The following is a 19048-nucleotide window of genomic DNA, read 5'->3' on the forward strand; positions in this document are numbered from 1 at the left end:
AAGGTCACAAAACCAGGAAGTGTTAAGTGTCTCTGAATTCAGATTTGAACCCAGGTCCTCCTGACTTCAGGGCTGGTGCTCTAGCCACTGTACCAACTAGCTGCCCACAACTAGTTTATAATTGTGAAGACTAATGCAATTGGAGGTTCATTGATTTGCCCAGGACCACACAGCTGGTAAGTATCTGAGACCTACTGAACTCAGGTCTTCCTGACTCCAGTCTCAGTGCTTTAACCACTGCACCACCCTGCTGCTCATAAAAGAAACTGCCTCAACTTCTAATCCCTCACTAAACCAGACCATTGGCTTTCTGTGGTTAGAAGAGGAAAAAATTGCATTTCATTCTCATGGTGGCTAACTACTGGGGAGCCAGTAAATGTTTTGCTAACTAGCAGGTATAAAATCTGAAATTAATCCAGTCTTCTTGAAATAGATATTAAAACTAGCAATGCCAGAAATAATATATGGCCCCTGAAGGACTATTTTATTGTTTCCATTCACATCTGCTAAACTTTTGAATATTCTTGAGTAACCAGAAATGCTATTGTTAAAATACTGAAAGCAATGATTTCTTGTATAGGAGGCATTCCAGATCTGCAAGAGCCAAGGTGGACTGATGTGAAAGAGAATTGGGTTTGGAGATAGGTATTTGAATTCAAACCTTATTTCTGGTATTTGCTTCCTGATATGATTTTGGGTAAGTCCCATTGCCTTTTTATGAAGCACGGTGCAAACCCTTCCAACTCCAAATCTGTGGGAATGAGATAAATACTTCATAAGGAGTATAATTTCATTGTTCCTGAGAAAAAAATCCATTAGTTGTTTTTGTGTGATAATTCCGCATGTGCTGGTATGTATATATAAAAGCAATTAAATTCAAGCAACATTGTGCTCTCCTCGTGATATTAAATATGATTATAGATTTCAGTATTTGGTGTGATTTAGACTGAGTAAATAGGGGATACATTAGTCTGTGGTGAATCCTGAACCATGGGGAAGATACAGGGCTAACATATGCCAGAAATTACTGATTAATCCTCCAGGTGAAAAGAAGGTTTTGTCCAAATACTTGTCTGAGAGAATGAACAGGAAGCCTAGTATTGAGTCAAGTTTGCATACCCAGAGCACTTAAACCCAGGGTTAGACGGGCTCCAGTCAGAATTCTCAGGGTTGGAAAGAACTTCGGAGATTGTGTAGACCAATCTTATTTGGGCAGGAATCTCCAAAACCTGGTCATCTAGTTTTCAACTGGGGAACTCCATTGGTGGGTAATTCAAATTCATAGCAACAGTCTAAAATTAGGGAAATCAGTATAGACTAAGAAAAAATGAACTATAACTCCAAACTCTTTTAAGTTTAGGTAGGAGGATGTTAACTCAGGCAGGACACATGGTTTTCTATTACCTTCTTAACTTTCTACAAAGATAAGAGATACCACAATATCTTTGATGATGAGGAGGAGGAGGAGGAGAAGGAAAAGGAAGAAGAGGAGGAGGAGAAGGAAAAGGAGGAGAAGGAGGAGGAGAAGGAAAAGGAGGAGAAGGAGGAGGAGAAGGAAAAGGAGGAGAAGGAGGAGGAGAAGGAAAAGGAGGAGGAGGAGGAGGAGGAGAAGGAGAAGGAGAGTACATTTTTTATGGCCAGGTGAAATCTCTGGACAAATATTTAATGTAGGTCAATTTTCTTGATTTCTTGTAGACAAAGATCAACTAGTCAGAATTGTTTTCTATACCTTAAAATAAGTTTTATTTTTGATAACAAAAACTTGACAGGATACTTTAATAAAAATCTGACTAATGAAAAAATTTTGATTTATTTCCTGATTCTACTGAAGAATGAACCTAGATGAGAATGCTGATGTGATGTGTAACTGAAGAACATATGGCATAATACATGCAAACTTGTGTGTGTGTGTGTGTATATATATATATGTATATACATATATATACACACACATGCATGTACATATATACACATGTCCATATATACATACACTCACTATATATACACCCACATCATATATACACATACATACATGCATACATGTGTGTATGTATATAAGCCTACTAGAATCAGAGATTATACCCTGAAGAATTATCTGGGATGTTTCTTACCAGTTCTGCCTCATTACTCTCCCAATATAGTCTTACAAACAAAACCATTAAGAATATCCTCAGGTCTTGTTACTGTGGAATTTTTGGTTTGAAACTACTGACAGGAGAGCAGTTTCTTTCCAAAGGAGGCTCAGTCTTGTCACCAGTGACTTGGCAATGTAGACTGGTCCTTTGCTCCAATGAAACCACAAGCATTTATTAAGTAACCGCAAGCATTTATTAAGTAAACATTATGTGTCAGGAATATATTATATTTTATTATATTTTACACATTCTATTTTTATAAAATTATTTGTTACACATATTTTATAAAATAAATAAATGTTTGTTTTTGAGGAGAGGGCACTAGCAGCTGGAAGAAATTAGTAAAGCCATAATAAAGAAGATGGCTTCTTGAGCTGATTTTTGCAAGGCAATTAATTCCAAGAGCTAGAGATAAGGAGATAGTATTTATTTCAGGTATGGAAGACAGTTGATATAAAGCAAATAAAAAAGCCAAATAGAATTCCATTTAACCCTAAAGGCATTAAAATGTTAACTGAAGTTTTTAAAATGGGAAATTGGTATGATCAGATTTGTGCTTTAGGAAATATGACCCTTTGGAAGTTGTGAGGAGGACATCTTCATTCTGAGAATTAACTTGACACTGATAGATGTTGAATAAGCAGAATAGTCTAATGTAAAAAAAATAAAAGTAATGAACTAGGAGCTAAAGAGATTAGAGCCACTGTTGCATTAACCTGCATGTTATGCTTCCATTATTATGTGCATTTCTGCTCTAACTTCTTATGAACGATGCCTCGGAAGTCAAGCTAAATATAGTTAAGAGCTACTAAAATTTTTTAGTAGGGGATTGAGGATGTTCTTTCCCAATTCATTTCCTTTTTTTGAGAGAAAACCAGCTCTACTCATGGTATCCCACGGGCAGCCACAGTTATGTGGGGAAGTCAGCCCTTAGCCCATTCCCTGACTTCCATTGTCTTGAACCCTAGAGATTGCTAAGAGTCAACTTCCCTGGTGAGATGATTCTCTTCTTGGTTGAATTGAGGTTCTGAGATCCAAGTCAAAAAGTTTATTTTCTCCAGTACCTTGTAATATCTGTATTTATAATCTAATCAATTTGTTTGACAGAGAAAGACACACACACACACACACACACACACACACACACACACACACAAAGTGCAAGCACTTTGCCTTTTGATTAAGAGGCTATGTGTTCTACTTCTTGACTAAAATATTTAAATTCATTATTGTCTTCATTTATGCTGATATCAGCATTTGTTTTCCTAAATAAGAAAATGGTGAGCTAATTTTGATATATTTTTTGTCACTAACACATTTACTTTTCAGATTTTAACTAGTTGACAAGCATAGTTAGTATTATATTCTAATGAAATAAAATAGTGATAATTCAAACTTGTATATAAGGAGAAGAAATGAATTCAAAATTTCATTATCATGGGCAACACCCAGATGCAATTACCTTTTCTATAATTTATAGTCTTTAAAAGTTGTCTAGAGAAGAACTGTCAGTCGGTCAGTGTCAACTGCACCCACTAACATACAATGTTCTTGAGGATGGCAAAATCAGATTAAAAGGTAACTACTAAACATTTAACAAAATAAATAAAAATTCAACAAAACAGATAATACCCTTTTAATATACAATATACAGGGATTGTCAATATATAATCTACAGGAATTCTTATGTTTTGGTTAGTGACCCCCATTTTTATTTGAGTTTGATAAGACTAGCATAGGGCTCTGAGAAATTAAGTGAAGCCATATGCCAGGGGATGTACTTGAATTTGGGTATTTTTGTTTTGGAAGCCAGCTCTCTATCTAAGAAGCTATACTATTCCTCTTCAACATAGAAAATAAACTATTTTAAAATTACTTTTCAGTTTAATTCTTATTAACCATTCTACTGTCATGTCATGCACTATGTTAAGTACTAGAGATGCAAGGTCAAAAAAGAAATAATCTTCGTTCTCTAGGGATTTCATTCTATTGGGTCAGGAAAAGATGAAGCAAAATGTACTCTGATAAATAAATATGTACAAATAAGTAGAAAAGGAAGCATGAATGACTGTGGGATTAGGAAAGGCATCTTTTAGGAAAAGGCACTTCAACTAAGCTTTGATGGGAAATAGGGCTTCCAAATATAACCATTAAATTGGTCAAATACTTATTCTAACCAGAATACTAACCCAAATTCTATTCTGGCAATCACAGTTATTATGCAAAGATCCAGAGAAAGGCTTCCACAATGATGTTTGATTCCACTGTGAAAGATATGCAGAAAGATGTGGTGAAGAAATGCTCAGAAAAAGGTTTAGAGGGATAGCAGTCTGTAACAACAAAGGGAATGTTGATATTGAAAAAAATCATAAATCCATTGTGTGAAAGCAATTATTTGGAAAGCCTTTTTTGTTAGGTTTTAAGATATCTTATTAAAATAAAGACAACAGTGACAAGGATAAGAAATTCCTAAAGTTAAGTGTTCAGAAGATCCCACCTTTTAAAAGTTTTCTACTGTGCAAAAGGATGGTTTAAATAGAATGATGTTTGAAAATAGATCTGCATTAATTAACATTAATCAATGACTTCCATTTAAAAAAGTTAAAATTTTTATAAAGATGAAAGAACCATCTGTATATAATTTTCCATTCAATTTAAATTTGTTTAACGTTTTACTCTGTGTAACTCCGTTTAGGGATTTCTTGGCAAAGATTATAGAGTAGTTTGTTATTCCCTTCTCTAGCTCATTTTGGAAACAGGAATAAGGAAATAGGAAACAGAGGTAAACAGGGTTAAGTGCCTATGCTCTGGGTCACACAACTACTCAACACTTGAGGCCAAATTTGAACTCAGAAAGCTTTGCTGACTCCAGACCTGGCATTCTATCCACTCTGTCAAGTAGCAGCCCTTTAGTTCAAATACGTGAATATAAATTAATATCAGATTCTAAATGTAGAAGCAAAAGAGGGAAATGAGCATTATTCATTTCAAGAATCATCATTGTAATGCTGTTAACCATTTTCCCTTCAGGTAGGTTGAGAAGGTACCAAGAATTTCATTCCTTCTTCTTTTATTTTATCTTCTTCTATTTCTCCTCTTTCTCCCTTTCCCCCTTCATCCAATCTCAAACCTCTTACCATTCAAAAATCATGAGATCAAAGAAGAGATGTGCTGGTAAATGTCTAACAACAGACTGTGGGGCAAAGGGAAGGTGAGACTTAATAATGAAAGTTAAATCTAAAAGAGTCTTCAGTATTTTCTCCATCATTTTCTTAATGTGAGATTATAAAACAACAAATCATCCTGATTTGTAATATTTGCCAGTTTTCAAAGTGTACATACTAAGACTGAAAATTTAATAACTATCTCAAAGAAACTGGATTGCTCTGGGTCTAACACACTTGAGGATCAGGATTTATTTTCAGCCTTGGAAATCAGGGCATTGGAATCAGAGGACCTGGGTTCAAATCATATCTCTGATACTATGTGTGTGACCTTGAGCAAGTTATTCTGAGAGCTTTAGTTCCTTCTTCTGAAAAAGTAAAAGGACAAGGGAGAAATCATTGCTCTCTAAGTTCTATTCTGGTTTAAAAGCTATGAACCTTAGGGAATTTGAAGAAGAACTTTTATCTTATTATATCACTCTCTGTGGAACTGACTTTGTGAATTGGTTTCTAATGCAGAAGGTATGGAAATGCAGTACTTTTCCTATATCTTTCATTTCACAAATGACACTTTGCAAAGGCTCAACACGATAAAGCAAGTCATGTGCAAATTACAAACATATTGTTCTCACTGAGAAATAGCAAGATGTTTGCTTTCAATTGCCTCATTTAGCAGTAACTTGATGGTCTATTCTCTTGAGATATTGCAATATTAAGCTATCAAGAATTTCCCTTCACCATGTGTAAGCTTCCTAATAGGGAGCCATTTGCCCATTGTCACCCCATTCTGCATCTCATTCTCCTCACTGAGTGTCAATCACAGCTCATGCCCAGATGTCAAACTGAGGAGAGTAGCTTTGCAGGAGGAGATCCTGGCAAAGGGCCACATTCCTCTGAGAGATTTTTTCCTTTTTATTCTTACATCTTTAGAAATATTTAGAAATCGTTGCAATAGGAAATATGCTTTTCTTTGAAGTTAGTTGCTTTGGATTTGCAATGTCTTGTAACTTGCACCTTCCACCCATACCCAGGACACAGCACCCTCCAGCAGTTTTTCTCAAATGTTGTACTGAAAGAGAAGCTGAACAGTTCATTTCTACGGCTTTAGATAATTACTCTGTTTGCTCTTCAGTCTCCAAGCAGAGGCCAATGATTCAGTCCCTTGTAGAATAACCAGAAATCATAAACAACTCCTGTTGGTGTGCTTGCTAACCTTCAGAGTTCTCAGAAATGATAATAATTCACTTCACAAAATATTTTTAGATTTAGGAAATGCTGCCTTCAGAGAAATTCTGAGGTAGACAATGCAAGAATAACTGACTATTTTACAGATGAAGAAATCATCACAAGATTATGTGATGTTGCCAGAGGATTGATGAAGTTTAATTGCCTATCTCCTGATAGAGAAGTGATGGATTCAAGATACAGAATGAAATGTGCATTATAGCATGTGGTCAGTGGGGGAATTTGTTTTGCTTAACTATATTTGTTAAAAGGGTTCTATTTTATTTTTCAGTGGAGGAGGAATCACAGGAGGTTTGAGGAGGGGTGAAAGATGGAGAAAGAAAAAACTGCCTCATTTTGAACTACATTGGCAAATATTTTGGTAGTATGGTAGCATGGAGAGCTCACTGACACTTAAAGAGCTCTAGATTCAGCTCCTGACTCTAATATTAACTATGTGACTCTGAACAGGTCACCTAACCTGCCTCTGTTATTTTTCTTTATGTGTTGTAGATGATATACTCTGTGGCCTCCAGCACTAATTCTACCACTTCCATGCCATGATGACACATCAGATAACTACTCCAGTGATATAATTCTAATGTTTATCATGTTATAAAAACCTTGTTTTCCTTTCTGGGGGCTCTTTTATTTTTAAAAATATTTTTTCAATTACATGTAAAAACAATTTAGGGTTTTATTTTTAATCAATTAATTTTAAATTTCATTGATATTTTAAAATTTCTAGATATCAAATTTTCTCCTTCCCTTTCTTGTTTTCTCCTTCATTGAAAAGATATTTCATATTAGGTGGTGAACGAAAACATAGACAAAAACAGAAAAAAAAAAGAAGTAAAAAATAATATGCTTCGATCTGCAGTGATACTCCACAGTTCTCTGGATGTGAACTGCATTTTTTCTCATGAGCTTTTTGGAATTGTCTTGGATCTTTGAATTATTGAGAATAGCTAAGTTATTCACAGAAGATCATCATACAGTGTTACTATGTATAGTGTATAGTATTTTACTGATTCTACTCACTTACTTTGCATCAGTTCATATAAGTCTTTTCAAGTTTTTTTTTTTTCTGAAAGTATTATACTCATCCTTTCTTAAATCACAGTATTCCAATACAATCACATACTACAATTTATTCGGCCATTCCCCAATTGATAGCCATCCCTTCAATTTCCAATTATTTGCCACCACAAAAAGAGCTGCCATAAATATTTCTGTATGCACATATGAATGTATGTATTTACATACATATATGTGTGTATGTATTTTATTCTTTTTAGTATTGCTGGGTCAAAGGTTATGCCCAAAGAGTTTTATAATTCTTTGGGTATAGTTCCATCTTGTTCTCCAAAATAGCTGAATCAGTTCACAACTCCACAAATAGGGCAATATTATCCCAATTTTCTTACATCCCCTGCAACATGTGTCATTTTTTTCTGCCATGTGATATGTGTGAGTTGAGAATTACTTTATTTTGCATTTCACTAATCTATTGTGATTTGGATAATTTTTACATAAATATAGATGGCTTTGATTTCTTCATCTGAAAACTATCTATTCATATTCTATGACTATTTAGAGAATATATATATATGTTTGTGTGTGTGTGTGTTCTTATAAATTTTACTCAGTTCTTTATGTATTCAGAAAATGAGACCTTTATTAGAGAAATTTGTTGTAAAAATTTTCTCCAGTTTCCTATTTCCTTCTACTCTTGGTTGCATTTGTTTTGTTTGTGTAAACCTTTTAAAATTTAATGTAATCAAAATTATCTATTTTATATCTCATAATTGCTTTTTTTCTTTTGCGTGGCCATCATCTTTCCTTATTCATACAGCTGACACATATTCCTTGCTCTCCTAATTTATCATCCTTTATGTCTAAATCATATGCCTATTTTGACCTTATCTTGATATATAGTGTAAGATGTTGGTCTATAACTATTTTCTGCCAAACTACTTTCTAGTTTTTTCAGAAGTTTTTGTCAAATAGGAGTTCTTGTCACCAAAGTTAGAATTTTTGCATTTATCAAATAGTAGATTACTGTAGTCATTTCTTACTATGTATTGTGTGTCTAATCTATTCCATTGTTCCCCCACTTTATTTCTTAGTCAGTACCAGAATGTTTTCATGACTTCCACTTTGAAATGGTTTGATATCTGGTACTTCTAAGTCACCTTCCTTCACATCACTCCCCTCCCATTAGTTCTCTTGATATTCTTGATATTTTGATTCATATTCCAGATTCATTTTATTATTTTTCTAGTTCTATAAAATATTTTTGGTAGTTTGGTATGGCTTTTTGATAAAAAAAATACAAATTTTACTATTGGACATTTTGGTGTCCAAAATTCCCATAGGTATTGTCAACATTATGTAAAGAAGCTGACATCTAATGTATACAAACATGGTTGAATAACTGTTTTTGTAAAAAAAAAAATAGAATGTGCAAATATCAAGTTGGATAAATCAATGAAATAAAAACCTTCTGATAATATGCCCATCAAAATCCAATCCAAATTACCATAAAATGTTTATATTAATATGATAAAAAAGTAGAAATTGACCAAATGTTCTTTGTTCTTGGATATTATTTCAGTGTTTGTAAAAGGCAAGAGGTTATTTGAAAAGTGACGGTTGTCTTTTGTTCTTTTCCCTTATCCTCATTCCAAAGACTTTGCTCCCTGACTCAGCTTCTAACCCAGGATCTGCAAATTTTTCCATTGTTGTTTTGTTTTTAATTTAACAACATCTAATAATATCTGCTATTATTTAGATATGGTTTGCAAAATGCTTCACAAATGTTATCTTATTTTATCCTTACAGCAACAATAGGAAATAAGTATTACTTATTATTGCTCTGTTGCATACAGATGAAGGAACCTGAGGTTGGTTGATTGGTGCATTACACAACTGGTAAATATCTGAGATGGTATTTGAACTTACAAAAATTTTAAATTTAAATTTAATATTTTTATAGTTTGCAGGTTAGAGGAATCATTAATGTCTATCCTGGAGAATACATGGGCAAAGGAACATCAAAACTGACCTCAGGAATGACAAAATGCCACCTACTTGATATGGTATTTCAAAATAATTGGGTTCCTTTGTTATCTTATTTTATTTTACATATTGAATTTCATTATTGGTACTGAAGAACATTATATATTGAAAGTCCATAGCTTTCACCTAGCTTCAAAGAGGATGTGAAAATATTCAAGAAACACTGGCATAAATCCTTCATGAGTCTTTTCTGAAAAGAGCAAAGTGAAGAACAGTGATGGGTGAACTCTCATGAGGGCAACACAAATAAAAAATTGAGAACAGGAGGGCCATGTTTAACTAGCTTCTGAGGTCCTTTCCAGCTCATGGACTCAAGGTCTCTTCCAGTTTAGAGAATCTGTGAGGTGGAATGTCCAAGAGGAACATCAACATAAAAACAAGATTATTTTCAATGTAATCTTTGAAGCAAAACTGCAAGAAAGCTGAATATCAGATCCCAGAAGAGTCAGCCAGATCTATTTTAAGAAGACTGGTGTAAGGTAACTCCATAGCAATTCTTGTCCAGGATTGGCTTGAGAAAGCAGTCCAGACAGAGGTGAAATATTTATTGTTGATAAAAATAAAAAACACATTTCTGTAGAACAGAGGCCAGTAAAAGAACACAAGAGAGTAAAGGAAATCTTGTGACTGCATTATTAGACTATATTATGGAGACCCATACTGTGATCAGCAAGGAGATAAATTAGACCTTCACCATCTGTTCTCTGAAGGTGCTGAGATTCATTCTCAGTGGGACATTACTACAGAATGTTGAGAGCAAAGGGAGTATTAATTTGTGTATTTTATTTATCTTTCTGCCAAAAGAACAACAATCCTTATATACATTTGTTCTCAGAAAATGGTGGCCTCACATTTCTTAGTCATATATTTGTGCATCCTGACATTTAATTAAGGGGGGAAAGAACACTTTAAAAATGATCCCAAATAAAAGATGAGTATTAATATTAAATCTTGCTCATCTACTATCTCTTCCAATTTATAGCTATCTGCCAATATTTATTAAATACTTTAAAGTATTTAGATTGAAGGAATTATTATTTTTAAAGAATATATGGGCAAGGGAACATCAAACTGTCCTCAATCTGTAAAGAATTTTCAGATAGATGAGAAATTACATACATGAATTAGGAAAACTTAGAAAGGAATGCCAGTATTAAAAAAATAAAGGCTAGATAGACTGTTATTCTATAAGTAGTCAAAGAGATTCCTATTTAAGTATATATTACAATAGATAACCTCTTGATTTTATTTCTAATTGTGATTTTATGAATTTCAGCTGTAATTTTTTGAATTTCAGTTTGCCTAATTATTAATGCATGATAAACATTTGTTAAGCTTTCCTTTATATGTAAAGCACTAAATTATGAGATGGAAAAGATACAAAAATATTAGATACTATTCCTGCCTTCAAGGAATTTATAATAATCTAGAAGGCATGAAAAGATTTGAAGATAAATGTTATAAATTAGAATAGCCCCACAATTTAATTAAAATATAATGCAATTGAGTTTGATATCTGTGATATATGCCTCTATATATACATATATGTATGTGAATGTGCATGTATACACACACACACACATATATGTGTGTGTGTGTGTGTGTGTGTGTGTGTGTGTATATATATATATATATATATATGTATATGTAAACTTTTTCATCTGTAAGAAGAGCTAAAGTGGTTTGATACCATATGGTTTAGAAAATGTTTTATAAAGAGGGTTCTGGGGCAGATAGGTGGCACAGTGAATAGCACTGGCCAGCTGTATGACCCTGGGCAAGTCACTTAACCCGATTGTCTCCAAAAGTTAAAAAAAAAACCAATGCTGTATAATGGACATATGGGTTTGGTGCCCTATAGAATAGGGGAAAAACAGCCAAGAGCAAAAATGGTTGCAGTACTTGAGGCTATTTCTAAGAAGAATGGTCTCCACTACACAACTGTCAGATTGGTTAAGATGACAGGAAAAGATAATGACAAATGTTAGAGGGGATGTGGGAAAAATAGGACACTGAGACATTGTTGGTGGAGTTGTGAATGGATCCAATCTGGAGAATAATTTGAAACTATGCTCAAAAACTTCTCAAACTGTACATATCCTTTGACCCAGCAGTATTTCTACTGAGCTTGTATCCCAAAGAGATCTTAAAGAAGGGAAAAGGACCCACATGTGCAAAAATATTTGTGGCAGGCCTTTTTGTAGTGGCCAGAAACTGGAAACTGAGTGGATGGCCATCAATTGGAGAATAGCTGAATAATTTATCATATACGAATGTTATGGAATATTATTGTTCTGTAAGAAATGATTAGCAGGATGATTTCAGAGAGACTTGGAGAGACCTATAAGAACTGAAGCTAAGTGAAGTGAGCAGAACCAGGATATCTTTATGAACTACAACAAGATGATGATCAATTCTGATGGATATGGCTCTCTTCAGTATTGAGATGATTCAAACCAGTCCCACTTGTGCAGTGATGCAGAGAGCCATCCACACTCAAAGAGAGAACCATGGGAAGAGTATGGACACAACATAGCATTCTCACTCTCTCTGTTGTTATTTGCTTGCATTGTGTTTTCTTTCTCAGTTTTTCTTTTTTTTTTTCCTTCTTGGTTTGATTTTTCTTGTGCAGCAAGATAACGGTATAAATATGTATACATATATTGGATTTAACAAGTATTTCAACATATTTACCATGTATTGGACTAACTGCCAGCTAAGCGAGGGGGTCAGGGGAAGGAGGGGAAATTTTGCAACAAAATGTTATGCAAGGTTCAATGTTGGAAAAATTACCCATGCATATGCTTTGTAAATAAAAAGCTTTAAAAAAGAAGAATGGCCTCAGTACATGAAGCTTTGATATGGTACAATGAAAATGATACTGGATTTAGAGTCGGAAAACATCAATTTATATTTACAGGTCTTCTACCTCATACTTGTGTGACCTTGGTCAATCAACAATAAACAAGCATTTATTAAAAAGCTTTGTAGTTATGAGGCATGATGGTAATAAAAAAAACTTAGAAACAACATAAAAAGGAGTTGTTAACAATTAGAAGAGAAACAAATAAATAGAAACCATAAAGTTTTTAAGAATAGTAAAGAAAGAAAGTAGAGTCAAAATGGCAGAGTAAAGGCAGGAACTTGCTCAACCTCTCCCTCAAACTTTAATTTAATTTAATTTAAATTCCTTTAAATAATGATTTTATTTTAGAGCATCAGAAAACTCCAAAAGACAAAGAAGAACATTTAAATGTTCCCCATGGGGTGGGGATACTCCTAACAGTTTCAGGACAGAAAAGAGTGCTTTTGGTCAGGTCCTTAGAAGGATCTCTGAAAACTGCTCGCAAAATCCTTGAAGCTGGGACAATGCATCCTCAATATTGGAAACAGATCCCTGCTTTAATAAAGAGCTAACAACCAAGTAATAATCTAGGAAAATGAGCAGACAGCAATGAAAAGTTTCTGCCAATACAAAATTACTGTGGTGTCAAAGAAACTCAAAACACATTTAGAAGAAGATAACAAAATCAAAGCTCCTACATTCAAAGCCTCCAAGAAAAATAAGAATTGGGCTTAGCTGATGGAAAAGCTCAAAAAGGATTTTGAAAATCAAGTAAGAAAGAAGAAAAATTGAGAAAAGGATTAAGAGGGGTACAAAAGTATACACAAAAAGCTAATGAAGAGAAGAATGCCTTAGAAAAGCAAAATTAGCTAATGAGAAAAGGAAAATTGAGCAAATAGAAATTAGTAACTTTATGAGAAAGCAAGTTACAATAAATCAAAACCAAAAAAAGGAAAAAAGTGAAATATCTCATTAGAAAAACAATTTTAAAAATTATTAGGCTATTTGAAAGTCATGGACATCATCTTTCAAGAAATTATCAAAGAGGGAGCATTTTGGGAGGGAGATTTCAAAATCTACTAATTTCACCTTGCAGGAACCACAGATACTTTCACCTCCCAGACTGAGGAGTCAGGGTTTGAGTCTCAAAGATTGAGTGAATCTCAATGGATTAGGAATGCTGGGCCCAGCTTTGAAGCTGAGACATGGTCCTGAGAGGGAAGGAACCAGGACCTGATGAGGGCAGAAGCAGTGGGGTAGGGGCAATATCAGTAGAACTCTTGGGCTGAGATTCTTGGTCAGAAGGAAAAGCTGAAGGGAAGCTTGAGTCATCATTCCCACAATCCACAATTAGAAGTGCTTATACTAATACTTTTCATTAAAAAAAAATGTTAAGGACAAAGAAGAAAGAACTCCACTATTGAAACATATTATGGGAACAGGGAAGACCAGGGTTGATCTTCAGAGGAAGACAGTTTAATTTTAAAAAAGAATAACATGAAATGGCTTCCTAACCAGAGAAAATTTATAGGAGAACTGTTGCAAAATGGGGGCCACCTGCCAGTGGCTGCTGGAAGTCCTCAGGCCTGTAGAATGGATTTCTTCATGTGAGAGGATGGTGATGATACAAGGAGACTGAGAACTCAAAAAAAGAATTTAAAAATCAAATGAGAGACATTGAAGAAAAATTAAAAACTAAAAATAAAAACTGTCCAAGTAAACAAGAAGATTATGAAAAAAGAGTTGACCAACTAGAAAAGGAGTTACAGAATCTCAAAGATGAAAATAATTCTTTGAAAATTAGAATTGGGTAGGGGTAGCTAGGTGTCACAGTGGGTAGAGCACCAGCCCTGAATTCAGGAAGACCTGAGTTTAAATCTGGCCTCAGACACTTAACACTTCCTAGCTGTGTGACCCTGAGCAAATTACTTAATCCCAGTTCCTTTAGGAAAAAAAATAGAATTGGGCAGAGTAAAGTCAGTGAAGCTATGAGAAACCAAGAAATAACAAAACAGATTATAATGAATGAGAAAATAGAGTAGAATGTGAAACACAAGAAAAAATGGCAGATCTGGAGAACAAATTAAGAAGAAAAAATTTACTAAAATAATTGGACTGCTGGAAAGTTGTGACCAAAAAGAGAACCTTGACATAATAATGCAGGAAATAATCTAAGAAAAATGTCCTGATGGGACAGAATATGAGGAAAATGTAAAAATAGAAAAAAAATCCACTGATCATGACCTCAAAGAGATCCTTCATGGAAAACACATAGGAATATTATTGCCAAATTTTGAAACCCCCAGATTGAAGAGAAAATTTTGCAAAAAACAAGAAAAAAACCAATTCAAATATGCTGGAGCTACAATTTAGAATTGTACCAAGACCTACCAGTAGCTACAATCAGCTGGAATCATATCTACTAACAATCAAAAGAACTAGGTCTATGGCCAAAAATATATCCAGCAAAATTATCTATAATTTTGAATGATAAAAAATGGACTTTCAATGAACTGAGAGATTTTAAAGACTTTATCAACCAAATGTGAATTTAACTGAACATTAACATATAAAAGCCAATATCAAAGATCAGTTTTAAGACAGTCAGTGTAGACAAACTGTTTAAATATGAACAAATTTTATGTCTTTTTAACATGGGAAATGTATATTATATGTTTGATTCACATTAAAAACAGGGCAGCTCAAAAGAAAGATTGGCAGAAATAGGATAAAAAAAGTAATCATGTTATACAAATGAAGTGCAGAGGAAAAAGAGACACAGAGGCCTTAGAGGGAGAAGGAGGGCATGTGATTCTGAAAATCTACTTACATTGAGAATAGAATGGGTTCAATAGGCAACACTACATATATACCATGAAGGGCATAGCATCTACCAAAATCTATAGAGAAATAAGGGAAGAAAGATGGGTGAATGGGAAAGCAAAGGGTGAGGGAGAAGACAAAGGAGGGATTCTTGGATGGGTGGAAGTTAAGTAATAGCAAGGCAGATTATGAAGCAGAATTTAATTTAAAAAGTCAGCAGGTATAGGAAAGAAGTGTGTGTATGTGGTATGTGTGTGTATATCTAGATTTGTAAGGAAAAAAGAAATTATCAAGGAAAACTGTCCTGATATTTTAGAACCAGGGGATAAAATAGAAATTGAAAGAATCCACTAATCACCTTTTGAAAAAGACCTCAAAATGAAAATTCCCAGGAATATTATAGCCAAATTCTGGAATTTCCAAGTCAAGATGAAAATATTACATGCATCCAGAAAGAAACAATTCAAATATAGTGGAGCCACAGTTAGGATAACACAAAATTTAGCAGCTTCTACTTAAAAAGGCTAGAAAGCTTGGAATATAATATTCCAGAGAACAATGGAGCTAGGATTGCAACCAAGAATCTCCCAGCAAAACTGAGTATAATCCTTCAGGGGAAAAAGGTGGAAATTCAATGAAATAGAGGGTTTTAAAGTGTTTGGGATGAAAAGATCAGAGCTGAATAGAAAATATGATTTTCAAATACAGGACTCAGGAGAAGTATAAGGAGGTAATCAGGAAAGTGATATCATATTTCTACTGGGAATAAAATACTTGTATAAAATACTTGTAGCTCATTAGAACTTTCCCATTTTTATAGCAGTTTGAAGAAGTGTGATAAGGGAGAGAATCTGGAATTCAAAAGTTTTAAAACAAATGAAGAAAACCAAACATTGATGCTCTAAAAAGACTGAAAAAATTGATCATTTTTTCAGTCTACCGGATTGAAAATAAGGGACCATAACATCAAATCAACAAAATGAGAAACGATAGAATTATTAGAATGCACTATGTACAATTATATTAAGAAAATTGAGAACAGACACAGACACACTCACACACACACATTTACAAACCTATGGAGGAATGTCTTAATAAATTTAATCAGACCAACAGATAATCAAGAACTACTCCAATATCAGAAGAAGGAGTAGAATTAACAGAAAGAAATTACAAGGTAGCGGGGAGAGGGAAAGAAGGAAGGAAACACTTGGTCCTGATGAATTAGCTAGAGAATTCTAGCATACTTTTAAAGAATGATGTGTACCAATGCAACACAAATTATTCTCAAAAAATGAGAAAAAATGCTTTAAGAATCCGTTTTATGTTCATATCCTTTGACCATTTATCAATTAGAGAATGGCTTGATTTCTTATAAATTTGAGTCAGTTCTCTATATATTTTGGAAATGAGGCCTTTATCAGAACCTTTAACTGTGAAGATGTTTTCCCAGTTTGTTACTTCCCTTCTAATCTTGTTTGCATTAGTTTTGTGTGTACAAAGGCTTTTTAATTTGATGTAATCAAAATTTTCTATTTTGTGATCAGTAATGGTCTCTAGTTCATCTTTGGTCACAAATTTCTTTCTCCTCCACAAATCTGAGAGATAAACTATTCTATGTTCCTCAAATTTATTTATAATCTCGTTCTTTATGCCTAGGTCATGGATCCATTTTGATCCTATCTTGGTATATATGGTGTTAAGTGTGGGTCCATGCCTAATTTCTGCCATACTAATTTCCAATTATCCCAGCAGTTTTTATCAAATAATGAATTCTTTTCCCAGAAGTTAGGGGCTTGGGTTTGTCAAACATTAAATTGCTATAGTTGACTATTCTGTCTTGTGAACCTAACCTTTTCCACTGATCCACTAAGGAAAAGTATAGACCATTAATGGATATTGATTCAAAATATTTAAATAACTGGTCAAGCAGATTATCTTCATCAATTTGCCTAATAAATCATTCATTATGACCAAGTTATATTTTTGTCAGGAATGGAAACATGGTTCAACCCTAGGAAACAATATTATTAGTCTTTTAAAAAAAGAAAATGCCCCAAAGCAAATGATTCCTTGGATACAGAAAAACAGAAAAAACAATTTGGCAAAGTGCTCATTGGTAATTAAAACTATACATAATTAGTAACTTTTAAAATATCACAGTAGAGCAATGTTGACCTATTTTATTTTATTTATTTTTAATGTAATATGACTGGATTATTAAATTAAAAGATTGGGGAATAAGATATTATAGACAGAAGTTTTGAAATGGCCTTGGTCATGATTGGAATAAAGATTTTTATTAGAAAGGGTTAGGAGGACTACTTTGGTACAATGTGGATATATTGAAATAAAAAAAAACAGCTAAAGGAATTTGTAGTGGCTTTATGACTTTATCTAGATTAATTAACAGATAAATGAAAGCAAAGGAGATAGACAGTGAGAGGAATCTAAGTTTAGTTCCTGTCAAAATTAAAGGGTAAGAAACTTGAACATAGTGCATACTTTTGAGTTGGTTCACAATGGAGTTGATAGCAGTGTTTGCTAAAGATTGTTAAGATATAGGAAAAGGTGGATGCTAAAAGATTATGATTAGAAAGAACAATTTTAGTATTCATAGACATGGAAATTGAGTAATTATAAGTAATAAATCAAAGAAATGACTATATATATATATATAAATAGATGTGGTAGGGTGAAAAAGTAGGTCATAGAAATAGATTAGATTGAGAAACTTAGGAGTTAGGATAGGTGAGGAATCATCAGTATGTATATTAAGAGTCTCCTAGTTTGAGGGAAAGGGTTGGGGTTAAGAAAAAAGAGATTTCAAAAGAAGTACTGAATGATTAAGGAAGGATAGAAAATTACCTGAGAATTAATAGATAATAGCAAACAGAATTTGGACTGGGTGATTAATTTAGAAAGTGTGAACCTCAAATAGTCATCTAGATGCCATAGTGCAGGGCTTCTTAAACTTTTTCCACTTATAGTCCTTTTTTGCCTGAGAATTTTTTTACATGAGTCCAGGTATATAAATATTTAAAATATGCATACATATCAAACACTAATGTTAAATCATAATTTCATAACCCCCACATTCATTTATAAGACCCTATATGGATTTTTGATCTAAAATTAAAGAAGCTGGGATAGGAGATAAAACACTGGATTTGGAACCATGAAAACTGAATTTAAATACAGCCTGATACTTCCTATGTGTGACTCATCCTTGGTTTCAGTTTCTTCAGCTATAAAATGGGGATAATAATGATACCTATACCCAGGTATTTTGTGGAGATCAAGTGATTTAATATTTGTAGAACTTAATATAGTTCCTGGAAAATAGTGGGCACTTACTATGTGCAAATTCTCTTCCTCTGCCCTTCCCTTCAAAGAAGAAAAAGTTACTTTACTGATGGTGAAAGAAGGGGAATCTGCAGGAATGATGTGGAACAAGTTTGGGATATTCTGATATTTCTGATTTTCTTATGAAAGTCATTTAGCCAGTTGAAAAAGTTGGCAAAGAACTTGTGTCATAAGAAGGAAACATATTCTCAATGAGTAACAGAAGATGGAAATTTAAAATGAAATTGGTTAATTATAGAGCATAAGACCTCAAGAGGTAAGCCTATTTGATGTGAGACACTAAGGAGATAGAGTTGATCTTGATGAGAATGAAGGGGAAAGCGTCTTAGTTTAGAGGTTGGTGAAAAGAGATTTTCATGTGTAACTAAAACTTCAGAATCATTGGGATGGAGAGAAAATAAGGGAGTAAT

Source organism: Antechinus flavipes, chromosome 6 (genome assembly GCF_016432865.1).
Source record: "Antechinus flavipes isolate AdamAnt ecotype Samford, QLD, Australia chromosome 6, AdamAnt_v2, whole genome shotgun sequence".
NCBI classification, from domain to species: Eukaryota; Metazoa; Chordata; class Mammalia; order Dasyuromorphia; family Dasyuridae; genus Antechinus; species Antechinus flavipes.